Below are 17,034 nucleotides of genomic sequence, written 5' to 3'. Positions count from 1 at the left end.
AAATGCATGCTAATTTAATGAATAAGTGGGTAAGGATCATGATAAAACCACACAATTAAACACAATATAAACCATAAAATAGTGGTTTATCAACCTCCCCACGCTTAAACATTAGCATGTCCTCATGCTTAATTGAAGGAGATAAGGAAATAAGTATGAACATGTAGAAACTCATGAAATGCAATGCAAGCCTATATATATATATATATATATATATATATATATAGATAAATACAACTATATGATTCCTGCCCACTTGATCAAAAGTAAATAAGCTCTTCAAAATAATTACAAATCAAATTCCACTAATTTTATCATTATACAATAAAACAGATAAAAGTGCAAGAAGATATCTCATGAAAGTAGGGAACATGAAAATTCAAGCATTGAACCCTCACTGATAATGTATGTATGCTCTAATCTCTAGTGTATAGGGTAATCACTCTATCCTTCTCTAATCATGCTTTCTAACTTTTGTTCTTCTCCTAACCAATCAACAACAGTTAATATACCAATGCAAACATCATGAGTTCTTTTCAAGGTTGTAATGGGGCTAAGGTACAGGTAGGGGTATACATTTGGTCAAGTGAGCTAATAAATTGAATCTTTAATTAACCCAAGCTCCAACCTAACTTGTATACTTTTAATGTAATCTTAAAGTTCATACCTAGCTACCCAGAATTTTCTTTTTCAATCCATACTCATGTATCAACTTTATATTTTGATTCTATCATATGTGCATTGATCTTTGAATTCTGAATTCAATATTGGGGTAATTTTGTCCCCTTATTCATTTATTTATTATTTTTTTTTTGACATTAAAATAGATATAGCTTATCAATGCACATAGATTTTTCATTCTTATATTTTCACATGAGTAGGTATCCAAATTCCCCTTAAATTTTCATGACACATTCCCTTAACAACTTTTATTCCCACAATTTCCCATACTTAAATAGCACACACAATTCTATCTTAAGTTAACCAAAGATTCAATTTGGGATATACAATTGTTTTTCGGCTTAAGGTTAGTAATGTGGTAAAATATCGAACAAATGGGATTTGAAGGCTCAAAGTGGTTAACAAAGGTAATTGAAAAGGGTAGGCTTAATTTGGATAAGTGAGTTTAAACAAATAATGGCCTCAATCATGTGCGAGCATATAAATATAATAAATATTGGACATATAAGATAAAACAAAATATAGATCACAATCATAGAGAAGTAAACACACAGGAATGAAGTAATTATGGTTAAATAATGTAACCATACATAAAGGCTCAAATCTTTCACAGGTTGTGTGTTCTTTAGCTCAAATATTATGTTCCAAATACAACTCAAGCAAATTTATCATAAAAATTTTGAAAAATTAGTGAAATTTTGTTCCAAAGATAGAGTTTTAAAAGAAACTTATTGTCTTTTCAATCAAGTAGAACATGCATACAACTATCCTAACCTATGCAATTTATTCTATTCTATAAAGGAAAGAAGATCTAACTAAAATATCCTAATTATTGGTGCTAGAGAAGAGAAATTACATCTGGAAGTCAGGTACTGACCGACCTCCCTACACTTAAGGCTTTGCACCGCTCTCGGTGCCGTCTGTCAAGAACAGGGGTGGGCTGGTAGCAGTATCTCCATAATCGGGACCGTCATGGCTCCCTGTGCTGGTAAAAGAAGTGGAGTCCGGGGTATCCGAGTGCTTGAAGTGTCCCTTGAGTAGCTCCTTGAGGTATTTGAATCGGCACTCGTTACGGCGCTCTCTCATCTTTGCTTTCTGTTCTTGCCGATCCAACCGTTCGATTATCTGCTGGAGCAATGCATCAGTTGTAGGTGCTTGTGGTATTGAAGAAGGATTGTCTTCAACTGGAGCAGTAGGAAGATTTGTAGTGGCTGCTGGAAGTCTGAGGTATTTTCCGTTAGGGACATACTGATCATCCCGTGGAAGACTCCGGCGGCTGAGACAAGATCTGAGACCAAGGCGAGAAAAGGTAAATTACCCGCAATTTGTACGTGTCCCATAGCATTCCGGATATGTCTTGAGAGATTCAGAGGTTGGTCTATAAGGATGCACCATAGTAGAACAGCCATGTCCGCAGTGAAGGCGGACTCGTGGGTGCTCGGAAAGACGTAATGGGACATGATATGTGCCCATACGTGAGCCTCCAAGGTGAGTGCTGAAGCCAAGATTCTCTTAGGGCGGGTACGGTGGTATCCGTAGATCCAACGGCTGCCAGGTAATGCGATAACTCCAAGAACGGAGTCCCAGTTAAATTGGTACCTCTGGCGCTTAAGTGCGGCTTCTTGGAAGGCGCCCATTCCTTCTGGAATAGGGGGAAGATTCAGAGCTTGCTGAATGGCCTCTTCTGTGATGGGGACTTGCTTCTGCCGGACATAAACAGACTGCAGGGTCGGCATGTAGAAGTTGGAGTAGAACTCAACTACCCAAGAAAGATTGACCTGCCTTGGCTGTCTCCGTAGGAAACCCCAATGTCTTCGTTCAATTTGCGGCTCAACAAAGGTAGCAATATTGGATGGGAGGATAAGAAGGTATTCATTGTTATAGTTCCTTTCTACCAGGATAGGGAACATCTGCTCAAAGTAGCGATTGGGAAATCGCGCAGTGTCCTTTGCTGGAAAGGCTTTTTCCTTTTCATCAACCTTTATTATCCTCTTAACTCTTTTTGTTGAGGGCTTGACTGCGGTTGAAGAGGGCTCTGCCACTAATGCTCTTTTAGTGCCTCTTCTTGCTGGTGGTTTGGAAGTTGCTTTCTCCTTTCCTTTCTTGGTGGCCATCCTGAAAGAAGGGAGGAGAAAGTAAATTAAATTCAAAGAGATATCTAGCAAGGAAGAGAACGGAAGAGTGGTGATGGAAGCACATTAGTATGTAGATGACATTAACACATGCTCTTGAGTACATGTGAAAAGCCAACAATGGAAAATAGCTAGTGCATAGAAAGACAAGTGACTGCAAGGTGTTTATTGGCATGCCGGCAAAGGGCATGAGTAGCATAGACCAAGCAATACTTTGTAACAAACCATCACATTTGTATTGACAATTAAATTCAATTAATACAATAGTAAAGGATAGTTGTGAAAAGCAAGCATTGAATAGTATAACAACATAGAGAAGTGCATAATGCCATTTGAGCCTTTTCACAAACACATAGCATGCATGATGAATAAGGTATAGAAAATATGAAGGTGAACATGCAAGCAATCCCTTAAATAGAATAAAAATAATTGTCAAACAATTTGCAACAATTCACAAGCATATAATGAGGGATAATGACTCAAAAAATTTCTAACACCATGTAAAAGGGAAAAGAAAAAGAAAGAAAATATGAATAATGAAAAGAAAAAGAAGAGAGAAGAAAATACATATAAAATAATAAGAATGATAGAAAAAGAGAGAGGGGAGAAGAAAATAAAACCTTGTTAATGGAGGTGAGAGAGATAGAGAGTGAAAGGTGAGATAGAAGGGGGAAGTAAGAAATAGGGGAAAGAGAAATTAGGATTCGGAGGAGAGAAAGATAAGATATGTGGCAATTTTTGGTTGAGCTGTGCGGCGCATGCGACGCGGCCGTGTGGGGCATGCGTTCGCGTGAATGTGCTTCAAGTAAGGTGACGCGGTCGCGTCGGTCATGCGGTCGCGTGACCCATGTTATGCTTCTGGCGCGAGTGCAGCCTCGCTCCAGCACAACTCTCTGTTCAAAATAATTTAATTGCCAAAATTGGGGTGACGCGATCGTGTGGGTCACGCGATCGCGTGAGTGGGCGTCAGAAAATGGATGACGCGGCCGCGTCAGCAACGCAGTCGCGTGAGAAGGATTGTGCTTCCAGCACCAATCCAGCACCACTCTCGCACAATATTTCAGTGTGCACCCTTTTACGTCGAAAACGCAGGGCACGCGGCCGCGTGGGGTACGCGGTCGTGTGGGAGGCCATGGTTCCCAAGCGACGCGGACGCGTCGGCAACGCGGTTGTGTGGGTCGATTTGTGCCATTGGCACACCTCCAGCCACGCTCCAGCGTGACTCTCTGTTCATTTATTTTTTTTCTTCACTCCCCTTGCGACGCGGACACGTCGCGGATGCGATCGCGTCGCGTAACGAAAAAAAATTTTTTTAAAAAGAAAAATAAAGACATGTAAATGCAAATGCACGAAAGTACTAATAAAGAGAAGAGTTATTGAATAGGAAAAACAAAGAAAAGAACGATCATACCATGGTGGGTTGTCTCCCACCTAGCACTTTGCTTTAACGTCCGTAAGTTGGACGCTCCACTAGCTCAATCTTCTGCTATGTGGGGATCTTCCAAGAGGAAGATCTCAAGCTCCTTGTTTTTCTGCATCATCTCACCATGGTATAGCTTCAGGCGTTGTCCATTAACCTTAATAAGTTCAGAGCTTGAAGGATGGCGGAGGTGATAAACTCCGTACGGTTCGGCCTTCTCTACTCTGTATGGACCTTCCCATTTTGATCTCAACTTACCTGTCATGAGCCTTAGTCGAGATTTGTAAAGGAGGACTAAATCCCCAGGTTGGAACTCTTTCTTGATGTTTTGATCATGTACAGCTTTCATCTTTTCCTTGTATATTCTGGAGTTCTCATAAGCTTCTAGGAGAAGGTTCTCCAGTTCCTGCAGTTGCAACTTCCTTTTAGCTCCAGCTTTCTCAATTCCCATGTTGCACTCTTTAACTGCCCAAAAAGCTCTGTGTTCTATTTCAACTGGGAGATGACAAGTTTTTCCATAAACCAGGCGGAAGGGACTCATCCCAATGGGTGCCTTGTATGCTGTTCTGTATGCCCACAGTGCATCTTACAGCCTGATGCTCCAGTCTTTTCTATGTGGCTTTACTATCTTTTGCAAGATACGCTTAATTTCTCTGTTTGACACCTCGGCTTGCCCATTAGTTTGGGGATGGTAAGCTGTTGCAACTTTATGAATTATCCCATGCTTCTTCATCAATCCTGTTAGTCTTCTGTTACAAAAACGGGTGCCTTGATCGCTCACGATTGCTCGTGATGATCCAAAGCGACATATAATATGGTTTCTCACAAAGGAAACAACAGTGTTAGCATCATCAGTATGGGTAGGAATTGCTTCCACCCATTTGGAAACATAATCCACAGCTAACAATATATAAAAATATCCATTAGAATTTGGAAATGGACCCATGAAGTCAATGCCCCAAACATAAAAAATTTCACAGAAAAGCATAAATTGTTGGGGCATCTCATCCCTCCGGGATATATTACCAAATTTCTGGCATGCGAGACAAGATTTACAAAACTCAGCAACGTCTCTAAAAAGAGTAGGCCACCAGAATCCATAGTCTAAGATCTTCCTAGCTGTTCTTTGAGGGCCAAAATGTCCTCCACTCTCAGATGAGTGACAGGATTCTAAAATGGACTGGAATTCTGATTGAGGCACACAACGTCTAATTATTTGATCAGCTCCACATCTCCACAAATATGGGTCATCCCATATATAATACTTAGACTCACTTTTCAGCTTGTCTCTTTGATGCTTAGAAAAATTTGGAGGAAATGTGCGGCTAACTAAATAATTAGCAACAGGTGCATACCAAGGGACTACCTCAGATACTACTTGCAGGTTATCAAAAGAAAAATTATCAGCTATAGGAGTAGAATCATCCTTAATATGCTCAAGGCGACTCAGGTGGTCTACCACTAAATTCTGATTACCACTCCTATCCTTTATTTCTAAATCAAATTCTTGTAACAGCAGTATCCAACGTATGAGCCTTGGTTTAGACTCCTTTTTAGCTAATAGATACTTTAAAGCTGCATGGTCCGAATACACTACTACTCTAGTACCAAGTAAATAAGCCCGGAATTTATCTAGAGCAAAAACAATAGCAAGAAGCTCTTTCTCAGTAGTAGTATAGTTGGACTGGGCAGTGTCTAAAGTCTTAGACGCATAAGCAATAACGAAAGGATCCTTACCTTCACGCTGAGCCAGCGCTGCTCCTACTGCATGGTTGGAAGCATCGCACATGATTTCAAATGGCTGGCTCCAGTCTAGTCCTCTCACAATTGGAGCTTGAGTCAGAGCAGTCTTCAGCTTATCAAACGCTTGTTTGCAATCCTCATTGAACTCGAACTCAATATCCTTCTGCAGTAATCTGGATAAGGGAAGTGTGACCTTACTGAAGTCCTTAATAAATCTCCTGTAAAAACCTGCATGGCCAAGAAACGAACGAACTTCCCTCACAGAAGAGGGGTAAGGTAAACTAGAAATAACATTCACCTTTGCTGGGTCTACAGAAATGCCATCATTAGATACCACATTTCCTAACACAATCCCTTGTTTTACCATAAAGTGACATTTTTCAAAATTTAATACAAGGTTTGCATTAACACATCTATCTAATACTCTAGATAATCCATCTAAGCAAAGGCTAAAAGAATCACCATAAACGCTAAAATCGTCCATAAAAACTTTCATACAGTCCTCAATAAGGTCAGAGAAAAGACTCATCATGCACCTTTGGAAGGTAGCTGGTGCATTGCACAAGCCAAAGGGCATTCTCTTGTAAGCATAAGTCCCAAAAGGGCATGTAAAAGTAGTCTTTTCCTGATCCTCAGGAGCTATATGAATCTGGAAATAACCTGTGTAACCATCTAAAAAGCAATAATGTGATTTACCTGACAGGCGATCCAGCATTTGATCAATGAATGGAAGTGGATAGTGATCCTTACGGGTAGCTTGGTTGAGATGCCTGTAATCAATGCAAACTCTCCAAGCATTCTGAACTCTAGTTGCTATAAGCTCTCCATGTTCATTCTTCACCGTAGTGACTCCAAACTTCTTGGGCACCACTTGTACTGGGCTCACCCATTCACTGTCTGAAATGGGATATATGATACCTGCTTCCAATAGTCTGGTCACTTCCTTTTTGACAACTTCCAAGATGGTGGGATTCAATCTTCTTTGGGGTTGACGGACAGGTCTTGCTCCCTCTTCTAAAAATATTCTGTGCTCACATACTTAAGGGTTAATGCCTACTATGTCTGCCAAGCTCCACCCAATTGCCTTCTTATGCTTCCTCAGCACATTAAGTAATTGCTCTTCTTGTTGAGAAGTCAGTTCCCTTGCAATGATAACTGGAAACCTCTACTCATCTCCAAGATAAGCATATTTGAGATGTGGAGGGAGGGGTTTCAATTCTAACTTCTGACCATGGGCAGGCTCTAGATTATCTGGAGCTTGTGAAAATGATGAAGTGCCCTCATTGTTAGTTAAGAGGGTCCCCACACTTGGGCCTTGTCCAGTGTGCCTCTCTTCAAACTCTTCCTTGTGAACTTCAGCTATACTTTCATCTATGACATCACACTGGAAGATAGAATGATCTTCTGGGGGGTTGTCAATGACTCCATTCAGATTGAAGATTACTATGCGGCCATCTATTTCAAAGGAGTATGTTCCTGAAAAAGCATCCAATTTGAATTTTGATGTCTTCAGGAATGGTCTTCCAAGTAGGATTGATGATGGCTTATCTGAATCATTATGGGGCATCTCCAAGATATAAAAATCAGTGGGAAATGTAAGCCCTTTAATGTTCACCAAAACATCTTCAGCAACTCCAGCCACTGTAATAATGCTTTTATCTGCTAACACAAAACGAGCTGCCGACCTTTTTAAGGGAGGGAGTCTCAAGACATCATATATAGACAAAGGCATTATACTAACACATGCTCCTAAATCACACATGCAATCATAAATTACTACACCACCAATAGTGCAGCTAACTATACAAGGACCTGGATCACTACATTTTTCAGGTAATCCTCCCATTAAAGCAGATATAGAACTACCTAAAGGAATAGTTTCTAATTCATTAATTTTTTCTTTATGTATACACAAATCTTTTAGAAACTTTGCATATTTAGGTACCTGCTGAATAACATCAAAAAGAGGAACAGTTACCTCAACCTTATTGAATATTTCTACCATTTTGGGATCAGGTTCTGGCTACTTTCTGGGCTTACTTGCAAGTTGTGGAAAGGGGATAGGAGTAGTGTTTTCTGTGGTGTTTGTGCCTTTTGGTGCTTCCTCTTGTGGTTGAGCTATTTCTTCTTCAGCTATGTCCTGTATATCCTCTTCCTCTTCAACATCTTCTATTTCTACCACCTCTTCAGCTGAGGCGTATTCTGGTGAGCTTGGTTCCTCCAGATTCCTCTCCTGCAGTGTGGTTCCAAACCTTAGGGTGATGGCATTAATGCCTCCCTTTGGATTGGGTAATGGTTGAGAGGGGATTCCAGTGGAGCTTGAAGGTTGGTTACTGGAATTTTGTGTTGATCCAAGCTGTGACACAAGAGCTTGCAAAGTAGAGGTGAGACCATTCAGACTGGCATTAATACTATTCATGATGTTACTTTCCATGGTCTGTTGTCTTCGCTCGAAAGATTGTAGTAGCTCTTCATTAGGAGATAAAGAAGAATGAGTAAATTGAGAGGTCTGCTGTTGATTGTTCTGTGGTCTTTGGTTTTGCCTCAGGTGAGGTGCTCTGTAAGGTTGATTCTGCTGCCTGTTGTTGTTATTATTCCACCTCTGATTTTCCTGATTATCTCGGCCTCCTCTGTTATTGTTGTCCCTCCAATTCTGGTTAGAATTGTCCTGCCATCCATGGTTATTGTTTCCACCTTGATTGTACCCTTGGTTGGGGCGGTCATAGAAGTTATAAGTGGATGCCACCATGTTGTCTTCTTGTTAGAGCTGCGGGCATTCATCAGTGTAATGGCTGTAATCAACACATATTCCGCAAATTTTTTGTGGGACTAGTTGTTGGTTTTGCTGTGGCGGAGGAGGTTGAGCTTGCTGAGCTTGTTGTTGATTCAATTGCATCTGCTTCAGCAAGTTGGTCATCTCACATATACTTTGAGTTAGAGCAGCAGTCTCTCTGTTAGAGGATACTTCTGCAACGGCTTTTGAACGGCCTTGCTTCTGTCTGTGGTTCCTAGTAGATTCAGCTAAATCACTGATCAATTGCCAAGCCTCATCAGTGGTCTTGTACTTCTTCATAGACCCATTGCTAGCACTTTCCAATGTGGTCTTATCATGAGGCCTCATGCCCTGTGTGATATAGCTAAGTAGCACTATCTTGTCAATCATGTGGTGGGGGCATGCTTCCAGAAGATTATTGAAGTGCTTCCAGTATTCAAAGAGAGTCTCGTTGTCATCCTGAATAATTGTGGAAATATCCTTCCTCAGTTTATCAGTGACTTCAGATGGAAAGAATTTCTCCAGAAACTCCTTTCTGAGTGTATCCCAATTGGATACATTTGCTAGAGGTTGAGTGTAGTACCACTCCCTTGCTTTTCTCTCAAGAGAAAACGGGAAAGCTTTCAGCAAAATTGAAGTTTCATCAGTGCCATCACGCCTGATAGTAGAACAGGCTGCGTGGAAATCTCTCAAGTGCTTGATAGGCTCTTGAACAGGTAGGCCATGAAACTTAGGCATCAAATTTAGCAGTACGGTTTTTATTTCAAAATCTGTAGCTACCGCTGGATGATGCGCTTGAAACGGTTGCATTGTAAAATCAGGGGCTCCTTCCTCCTGGATGGTAACTCTCCTAGCTGCCATGTCTTCTGCACGTAAAACAACTGAATCAGTAGAACGGGGGCTGGTTTCTTCCTCAAGTTCACTTTCAGATCCGCCCTCAGAGCGGACTAACCAACGCTGTTCTTGCCTTATTCGTGAAATAGTCCTTTCAATTTCAGGATCGAATATTAGCAAGCGCGGATCAGGAATTGAACGCGTCATTTGATGGAAGAAACATGAAGCTCATAGTAGCAAAATAAAATAAAATGCAATTAAATAAATTCTAATTAATAACTTTAGCACTCTATTGTAACTCCCCGGCAACGGCGCCAAAAATTGATGAGGTACGGAAGTTGGTGAATTAAAAATTATTAAAATGGTTATGTTGCAAGTATAGTTCTTAACTCACCGAAAATCTGCCTATCAATTTAGAAATATGTCACAGAGAGTTTAAATTAAAAATTACTGGGAGTTTTAAGTCCCAGATCGTCTCCCAACGAGTTGCAGAAAGTGTGCTATTTTATTAATCAGATGTTCCAAGAAGTTGAGTTAAGTAAATTGGAAATTAAATTGAGGAAATTTAATTAATATGAATAAAAGCCTTGACTGGAAGTTGATTAGTTGGAATTTCTACTGTTGATGGAATGATTTTAAGATTAATTTATAATTAATGGTTGTTCTGTTTGGTTATCCTTTACTAGGTAAAGGAAAGTCAAACAAGTTGGAATGCTAGATCTGTTCACAAGTTGTAACCCACTTAGTTCAAAGGGATTGGTGTTAGTGATTAGATAACAATCCAATAGTTAACCCAATTACAATTTTTCTTTCAATCCTTCCAACTCAAGAGTTCCTTTCAATCAACTCCCCGTCAAGTGAGGGAACTACTCACTCATTGTAAATAATAAATCCATAACACATGAAAGGGAATTAAAAGAAGACATGATTATTGGAATGGAAAAATAAATTAAAATGGAAGAAATAATCCTTGTATCAAATAATCATGAAAGTATTCAAATGACAAAATTGAACAAAGCAAAGAACATGGAAGAATAAAACCAAGTTAAGAGAACGAACTAGAATACCGAGGTCTTGATGAGGAAAAATAACTCTTCTCAATGTTCCAATGCTAAGACCAATTGAAAATTAAAATTCTCCAAAACATAGAGAGAAAAACCTAAGGGAGTAAAACTAGATCTAAAACTGTCTACTGTATAGAATGAATGCTGTCCTTTTGTTTCTGCATATTCTCTGGCTCTAGTCTGCTGTTCCGGGCCGAAAATTGGGTCGAAATAAGGTCCAAAATCGCCCCAAACGAATTCTCCAGATTATGCAGATCGCACATGTCACGCGATCGCGTCATCCATGCAGACGCGTCATTCGTGTTTTTCCTTGCCACGCGTTCGTGTCGTCCATGCTACCGCGTCGCTTTAGCTTTTCCAATCTGCGCGGCCGCGTCACTGCGATTTGCGCTCCTTCGCGCGGTCGCGTGAGCCATGCGACCGCGTCACTTCTCGCTGGTTATCTCCTCAAATTCTTGTGTTCCTTCCATTTTTGCTAGCTTCCTTTCCAATCTCCAACTCATTTATGCCTTGTAAAGTCTGAAACACTCAACACATAGATCACAGCATCGAATGGAATAAAGGAGAATTAAAAATAAATAATTAAAGTTTCTAGGAAACAGTTTTCAAACATGTAATAAATTCAGGAAGGAAATCTAAATGCATGCTAATTTAATGAATAAGTGGGTAAGGATCATGATAAAACCACACAATTAAACACAATATAAACCATAAAATAGTGGTTTATCATACCTATTCAACAAAAGGCTTAAAAGACAGAATTGAAAAAGGTTCAAACTATCATGGAAGCATGTTCTATCTCATACAAGATCTTCCTTATTTAAAGCATAGAAAAAGATGGACCAAAGAAGGAACTCCACCACCTTTTACTCATGTGGTTGCCCATGCTCTCCTCCTTGCTTATCCTCTTTGTGTCCCTCTTGAGTGCTCGTACTCCCACTCCCTTTGCTCTTTCCAATCAACTTCTTCCAGAAACCACCATCTTCCATCTTCTTCTTTAGTGTTTCTTCTGCTGTTTCACTTTCCTTTCTTCTTGTTCTACAAAAGCTTTTTGAACCTCATCATATGTAGGGATAGCATAGTGTAGATGATGCATATGACTAGACATGTAGTTCAACTTGGCTTGAGTGTTTACGTTGAACTCCTCCCTATGTAGTTGCCGTCCTTCATTAAGTACAGTGAACTCATTGAATGCTTTCATCTGAGCTATTTGCCGCTGATTGAGTTCTTGCAAGTGCTTATCTTGACGTTCTTGCCTCTCAGTAACTTGGTGGATAGCTTGAGTGAGCTGGGAGTAGTGTTCCTGTTGCTGCTCCATTTGTTGTTTCTGCCACTCTTCTTGTTGGCTCATCCAGTTGGACTGAAGGTTTAGTATTTGCTCTTGTCCTTCCATATGTCTCATCCCCAAATCTTCAATGGCTCTTAGAAGGTGATTCATATTCAAGTTGGCTGGGTCATGATGTTCTTCTTGTTGATATTCTTCCTGATGAGATTCCTCTTGATGAGCTCCTTCTTTCGCTTTTTGCTTTCCTATTTGGGGTCTTCTTTGTTGTTGGGCGGGAGTAGTATAGATCAGACGCTGGAGTGTAACTAGCCTCCCAGGATTCACCCAGTCTGGATTGCTATCCTCGAAGACTACCTTGGCTCTTGTACACAATCTGAGAATAGTGTTGGGGTACCAAAGCCTGGCACCCGGATCAACCTTCTCAGCTGACTCTTGAATCCCCTCAGCTATGAGTTCATGCACATTGATTTCTCCACCCTGTACTAGGCAATGTACCATAGTCGCTCGATTGATATTGACCTCTGAATTATTTGCAGCTGGGAGGATAGACCTCCTTACGAGTTCAAACCATCCCTTGGCATCCGGACTAAGGTCTCCCCTCTTGATGAATCGGGGTCTCCCATCTGCATACCTCTCCCAGTCAGCTGCTATAACACAGATATCAGTCATGATTTCTGTGAGCTCATCATTGTCAGAGCTCTTATTTATCCTTGCATGATAACTGAGCTCATCAAAATGTGGTGATTTCAGGTGAAGAGTTCTTGTTATAGCATTTGGGCTGAAGTCCACATCCTTTCCTCTTACATAGCTTTTGAAGGTTGGGGCCTTGGCTTTGTCTTCTCTAACCACATTTGCATAGAACTCTTTGATGAGGTTTGCATTGATCTTCCCCTCTGGATTCGTGAGCCTTTGCCACCCTCTTTGTTCAATTTTCTCCCGGATCTGTGGGCACTCGTCTTCATTGATTTGGAAGGTTAACTCGGGCAGTATCTTTTTGAGCTTTATCCGCTCAAATTCTTGTTCATGGAACGCGGTTTTGAATCTCTTTTCATCGAAAAGAATGCACTCCATTGGTTCCTTCCTCTTTTGCCTCTTGGAGCTTGATGATGCCATGAATTTGAGTTGCTGTGTGAGGAGATTAGAAGGTACGGATAAATGAGGAATTTGGTTGGTTAGGACGAGGTGTGATGAAGGAATTTTGGATGCCGGAAGTGTGAAGTGTGGAGAGTGGGAATTTGAGTGTGAGGGGTAAGTACGCACTAGGACTCACTTATATAGGGAGATGATGAGGGGATGAAAGGTATGGATTGATATGGTGGTTGTTGGATGGACGGATGGGGTTTTGCAGATCATGAGCACAAGGATCCTCATCTTTATGAGGGCTATTGGTTCGGTCTTCAAGGGTCTCCTTTCTTCAATATTGCATGGCAACATTTTCCAATGCATTCCCCTTTGGGGCACGTGTGTTGTATCCTCCTTTTGTGGTGTCCAAACCTTCTTCATTTAATTATCCAATCAATCCTCTTCAATGCTTCTTTCCTTTTCCCTATAAAAATAGAATAAAAAAAATCAATATCATAAAAAAAATTTAAACTTTACGGCTAGAATAATAAAGAAAAATGATTAGATTGTTTATTCATGAACATCAACTAACTAACTAACTGTGTATCCTTATATGCATATTCGTGGCACCTTGGGTGACACCAAACTTAGTTTGGAGCACTGTGATGAAAAAGTCTTTGTTCAAAGCTCCAAGACTAGCATGCGCTGAGTTGCATTCATGCTTTCTTGGCATGCTTTGAACACCAAACTTGTTCTTCACTATATACTGAATAACAAGGATTTCACCAAGTGTTAGTCAAGTTTGGGTTGAAATTCATAAAAATTGACTTATTAACTATTTTTTAAAATCATATAAAACAGTTGCCTCCCATGAAGCACTTCTTTAGAGTCACTAGCTTGACGTTTCGCCTTCATCAGGGAGGTCGATAGTGCTTTAAGTCTTCTCCTCTGGCAGTAGCCCTATATCCAGTAGTTGTATCAATGATCTCTACATGTTCCAAGGAGAGAACTCTGTTAATAGCGAAGACCTTAGGTAGCTGAGATGGCACAGTGGGGAGATCAGGGGGGATATCTGGGAAGTAAGCTGAGATCACTTTATCCCTGGAGAGAAGTCCTCTGTAGGGATCTTTTTGTTCCTCCACCTCCTTGGTACCTTCTTCTTTGTTCCTTGTGATGTTGTCTTACTCTTTGTGGCCTCTTCTTCTAAAGGGATTTTGATGTTGTCTTCACATGCCTCTGGTGGTTTAGGTTCCTTCAGCTTTTCCTTGAGCTGTGACAGCTGCTTGTTTCCTTGTCCATCAACCAAGGGAATCTCCGGATGAGCTTGTTGTTCTTCAGTACTCATCTCTTCCTTCAGTATCTCACTGTGATCCTTCCTTGGTTCCTTGTTCTCTTGATCTGTTTCTTATGAGTGTTTGAAAACAGTGAAGGCGAGCTGTTCATCATGGATCCTCAAAATTAGCTCCCCTCGCTCCACATCTATGAGTGCTCTGGCTGTAGCTAGGAATGGTCTTCCCAATATGATTGGGTGAGCGTGACTCTCTTCCATGTCCAATATGACAAAGTCTGCTGGGAGGAAGTATTTCCCAACCTTTACCAACACATTTTCCACCACTCCTATTGCTTGTTTTTGAGTTTTGTCAGCCAGCCTGATGACTACATCTGTGGGCATTATCTCATTGATCTGCAACCTCTTCACAAGGGACAAGGGCATTAAGTTGATGCTTGCTCCCAAATCGCAGAGTGCTCTATCAAACATTGTTTCTCCTATGGCACAGGGTATGTGAAAACTCCCTGGGTCCTTTCTTTTTGTAGGCAACTCTGGTTGAATGAGGGCGCTGCACTCCTTGTTCATCACTATAGTTTGGCCTCCCTTGAGTGAGCTTTTCCTGGGAAGCAGTTCCTTCATATACTTGATGTATGCAGGCATTTGTTAGATGGTCTTGATGAATGGTATGTTTACATGCAGAGATGCAAATAAATCAAGAAATCTTGAGTATATTCTCTTCTCCACAGCACCATTGAGTAGTTGAGGAAAGGGTGCATAGAGTCTCAGCAGCTCCTGTTGTGAGATTTTTGGTTCTTGGTGATCTTTTTCCTTCTCCTCTGCTGAGGTATCTCCAGGTTGTTCTGACGGCTTGTTTGGCTTGTCCTCAGTCTCCTTATCACTTATAGTGACCATCTTGCAATCTTCCCATCTTACTTTCTTTGTTTCTCCTCTCAGATTTTTCTCTATGTCACTTGGGAATCCATCTATATGTTTGGGAATCTGCTCAGAGAGATACCCTACTTGAGATTCCAACCTCTTGATGGTGTCTCCCTGGTTCTTAAAATTTGCTCGCACTTCCTCCTTGAACACCTTGTTGTCTTGAATCTCTTTGCCTATGCCTTCAAGTAGATTCTCAATCCTTGAGAGTCTATCATCAATTGATGGGTGATTGGGATTAGAAGTGGAAGGATGAGGAGTGTTATTTTAGTTTTGATATGGATGTGAAGAGGTGTTGTTATGGTGGTGTTGATATGTTCTCTGTGTGAATTGTTGGTGAGCTGCATTGTTGTTGGGGTTGTGACGTCTCTGATCTTGGCTTTGATCTTGTTGATTCCCCCACCCAAAGTTTGGGTGATTCCTCCAACCAGAGTTGTAGGTCTTGGAGTATGGATCATGGTTTTGCCTAGGTGAATTCCCAATGTAGTTGGCTTGCTCCTGACTATCCTCTACTTCTTCATTCACTCCTTCTTGGGTTGCTGATGAAGTGGTGATTGCTGCTACTTGGTTCCTCTCCATATTCTTGGTGAGGTCAGCCAGCTGCTTGGTAATGAGCTTATTTTGGGCCAGCAGAGCATCTACATTGTTTAGCTCCATCACTCCTCTAGTGTTCCCTCTTTCAGAAGCATAGAAATAGCCATTTTCTGCTACAGTCTCAATGACATCTATGGCTTCTTCAATGGTCTTCTTCTTGTTCAAAGATCCCTCAGATGATTGGTCTACTACTTTCTTTGATTCATAAGAAAGGCCTTCATAGAAAATGTGTAGCTGCACCCATTCATTGAACATATCTGGTGGACACCTCCTTGTCAGGTCCTTAAACCTTTCCCATGCTTCATATAGAGTCTCACCATCTTGTTGCCTAAAAGTTTGGACCTCAGCTCTCAGCCTGTTGATTTTTTGGGAAGGATAGAATCTGGCTAAAAATTTGTTCACCACATCTTCCCAAGTTGTCAAACTCTCCTTCGGAAAAGACTCCAGCCACTTGGCTGCCTTATCCTTGAGTGAGAATAGAAATAAGAGCAGTCTATAGGCATCAGGATGAACACCATTAGACTTCACCATGTCACATATCCTCAGAAAGGTGGTTAGATGTTGATTGGGGTCTTCTTGGACTCCTCCTCCTCCGAACAGTTGTTCTGAACAAGGGTGATGAGCTGCGGTTTTAGTTTAAAATTATTGGCATGGATGGTCGGCTTTTGAATGCTACTTCCACAGTTTCCTGGGTTTGGATTGATGTAAGAGCCTAAAACTCTTCTCTCGTCACCAGCATGATTTGCTCGACCTTCTCTGCCATGGTTGTGAGCCTCTTCTTCATGATGGTTTTCTATGTTTTCTTCCATGTTTGGTTCAAAGTATTCCTCCTCTTCCTCGGCACCCACTACTCGTTTTTCTCTTGCTTCCCTCCTTAATCTAAGGAAGGTCCTCTCAGGTTCTGAATCAAAGGAAGTTGAAGCCACGCTTCTTCTCCCTGTCATACAACCAACAAAGCACAAGCAAGAAAAATATATGCAGGAAGTATTTCTGTTAGAATTACTGTTAGTATGAGGGATGCAATATATTAAACAGTTAGTGGGTCAGTGAACTGAATTGTAAATAACTAAAAAAAGAAAAAAAACGAAAAAGTAGGGAGAGAGGAAGAAATTAACTAAAACTGAAAGTAAATTACTCAAACAGAAAATTAAATCGAACAAACTAAAAATGCTCAATCTAGTTATCCTCCAATTTAATCATTGTTGATTCAAAATCAATCCCCGGCAATGGCGCCATAAAC

At 40.8% G+C, this 17,034-nt stretch overlaps 1 non-coding gene across 1 annotated transcript; it reads left to right on the top strand.

Moving 5' to 3' along the window:
* Positions 1-16,044: 16,044 nt before the first annotated feature.
* Positions 16,045-16,151, top strand: LOC112746248 (small nucleolar RNA R71). The gene has a single exon (XR_003174142.1). It is a non-coding gene; the product is annotated as a small nucleolar RNA R71 (small nucleolar RNA).
* The last annotated feature ends 883 nt before the right edge of the window (positions 16,152-17,034 follow it).

This window comes from Arachis hypogaea, chromosome 14 (genome assembly GCF_003086295.3).
Source record: "Arachis hypogaea cultivar Tifrunner chromosome 14, arahy.Tifrunner.gnm2.J5K5, whole genome shotgun sequence".
Lineage (NCBI taxonomy): Eukaryota > Viridiplantae > Streptophyta > Magnoliopsida > Fabales > Fabaceae > Arachis > Arachis hypogaea.
This window is presented reverse-complemented; position numbering and strand designations above follow the sequence as displayed.